Here is a 2,867-nt window from a genome sequence, read left to right as displayed (position 1 = left end):
AGACCAGGCTGGTCTCGAACTCACAGAGATCCGCCTGCCTCTGCCTCCCAAGTGCTGGGATTAAAGGCTTGCGCCACCACCGCCCGGCTCTAAGGACAGCTTCTGTCAGTGAGGAGAACATTACCTTTTCTTCTGTAAGAACTTGGGGTCTCGATGGATCAGTCAGTATCTCTCCAAATCATTATTCAGTCTCTGAAGGACCTTACATTCCTCTTCTTCCTCTCATTAAATTATACAGTCGTTCTGTGGTTCTGCTTTTTTGTTTTGACTTTTTGAGGCAGTTGCATTGTGTAGCTCTGCCTGTCCTGGAACTCTCTCTGTAGACTGGGCTGATCTAGAACTCAGAGCCGCCTGCCTCTGCCCCCCGTGTGCTGGGATTAAAGGTGTGCTCCACCAACAATTGGCAAATTAAACAGTTTTTACTAGAAGTGAACTGAAAAGGTTACTCAGTCTTATGAAGAAAATACTTTGACTTTTGTATTTTTCCTTTGTAGAGACTCTGAAGAATTTTCAAGTTTACTAGCCAGCTGCTGGGCTTAATGGTTTAGCTTGGTTGAAACAATTTTATTTACTTTCATACTGAGTAAAATTAATCAGCCCTACACATACAATAATAATGAAATTAAGTAAAATTAATCTTATGTAAAAAGTACCATAGTTGGTTGGCAATTATAGATACTGATTTCCCCCAAACACATAATTAGGATCACTTCTAGGTTTGTGATGAAAGTTCTGACACAGACAGACAGGATGGCTCAGAGGGCAATGGTGCCTGTCGTCAAGCCTGAGTTTCTCAGCCCTCGAGCTGGAGAACCAACCCCAAGAGTTATCCTCTGACTCCACCTAAGCATGCCTGCGTGCGTGCTCCTACGTGTGCAAAATAAAAAGTGAGAAAGATTTCAAACTTTAAAAATCTGGCACAGTTCAGAAATAACTCGTGTTGAGTAGCTCCTAGAGTCATCAGAGTTAGAATTATCTGCTGTAATCAGAAGCACCATGATGGTACGTTTATTTCTTCTAGATATTTTGCTCTTTGGAAGTGTTTGGAGCTTATTTTTATTTTCTTATTTATTAAGTTAGTTTGAGAGACCCTCTCCTGTAGTTTGGCTGGCCTCTGGAGCACTATGTAGATCAGGCTAGCCTTTAACTTACCGTGATCCTCCGGGCTCTGCCTCCCTAAGGCACGCACAGCACACCTGCTGAAGACTTAGAATCTATAAACTGTATCATCAAATTGGGGTGGCTTTGGAACTCAATCATCCCAACCTGTAGTTCCAGTGTCTCCTCCCTTCAGTAATTCAAGCTGTGAGACATGAATTCAACTCTAGACCTAACCCAGTTTCTTCTCATCCCTACATAAAACTTAGATTTCCTGCTATTGTTTCAGTAGTCCACACCACCTTCTCTGCTGTTGGCTCTTGGGGTAACCGTTGGTTCCTGTGGGGTCCTGAGCGCCTTGTCTCTGTCACAGGTGGTGATGATATCTGTCGATGGCCTCTTCAGAACTGTTCCCTTGAGTAGAGACTGTTTATCTTTGCCTGCGGTGTACTTGATTGCTGTTGGATATTTTTTATTTGCTCTTGTTTAGAATCATCCTCCCTTCTTCTCCACCCCCTTCCTTTTTCTCTATTCTGTCAGGATGTAAGTGTGTTTCCCTGGCTGGCCTGGAACTCATTCTTTTGACCAGGTTGGCCTGGAATTTACAAAGATCACCTGTCTCTGTCTTCAAATGCTGAGACTATAGCAACGCATCTCTGTGCTGCTTACTGTTGTGAATCTTAATGACATATTTTAATTTTATTTCTTGTTCTTTCTGATGAATTTTATAGGATTATGATTACTGATTAATTTTATATGCTTACATCGTAAGCAAATATCCAGGAAATAATTGGTTGAATAAATGAAGTTTGCCAATGGTGTCCAATTTTATCTTTTAAATGAATATAAAACTTGGTGTCAAATGTCATTTTAGAAATACATTATCTTTGGGTGTGGTGGTGCACACCTTTAATCCTAGCACTCAGGAGGTAAAAGCAGGTGGAAGGCCAGCCTGGTCTACAGGACAGGCTCCAAAGCTACACAGAGAAACCCTGTCTCGAAAAACAAACAAAAAGAAAGGTTATATGTAGTTTGGATCTAGGCTGCAGTATGCAGAGGGAAGAAGGTGCAGCGGAAGGCGAGAGGGAGCAGAATTCTGACGGTCAGATGCTTTGACGGCGTCTGACAGTTGTTAGAGGGCTGATCGGTTAGGGAATTGAAGGACTGGCGTCTTGGATGGTGGATTGCTCATCTCCTGGGGACTCTCATTGCTGTTTTCCTTGGCCGTTGCTCTCAAGGGCCTTGAGTTTTAAATAAATCTAGCTTCCTTTTCAACATTCTGACTTTGGGTCTTTCAATGACTCATTAAAAATTTTTATTTAGTATTCAACTGAGAATTTATTTTAGTAGTTTATTTCAAATTTAAAACTATTTAAAATTCACTGGATTTGGGAGTTTAATGTATAGTGCCTGACAAAGTGATCGATGCTCAGATAGGCGATAGCCTGTTGTACCTGAAGTTATCGTGTGAACTTGCTATTGAGAGATCAGATTATATCCCAGCAGTTGAGAGGCAGAGGTGGGCCGATCCCCGTGAGTCTGAAGTCAGCCTGGTTTATCAGCTGAGTTCCAGGGCAGCCAGAATGGTTACACAGAGAAACTCTGTCTTGAGGGGGGAAAAAAGGAAGAGAGAGAGAGAGAGAATGAGAGAATGAATCAGATTCTGAGCTGCAGAGAGACTCACAGGCTGTTCTTCCTGGAGTCCGAGTTCAATTCCCAGCACCCACATGGCAGCTCACAACCATCAGATCCAGTGACCTCTTCTGGTC

General features: G+C 42.6%; 1 protein-coding gene across 3 annotated transcripts in view; it reads left to right on the top strand.

The window, feature by feature from the left end:
* Esrp1 (epithelial splicing regulatory protein 1) overlaps positions 1-2,867 on the top strand; it is a 45,966-nt gene that overhangs the window by 42,530 nt on the left and 569 nt on the right. The window lies entirely within an intron of this gene.

The sequence above is a fragment of the Microtus ochrogaster genome, linkage group LG5 (genome assembly GCF_000317375.1).
Source record: "Microtus ochrogaster isolate Prairie Vole_2 linkage group LG5, MicOch1.0, whole genome shotgun sequence".
Classification (NCBI taxonomy): domain Eukaryota; kingdom Metazoa; phylum Chordata; class Mammalia; order Rodentia; family Cricetidae; genus Microtus; species Microtus ochrogaster.
The sequence above is the reverse complement of the archived record's forward strand: the minus strand, read 5'-3'. Positions and strand labels throughout refer to the sequence as shown.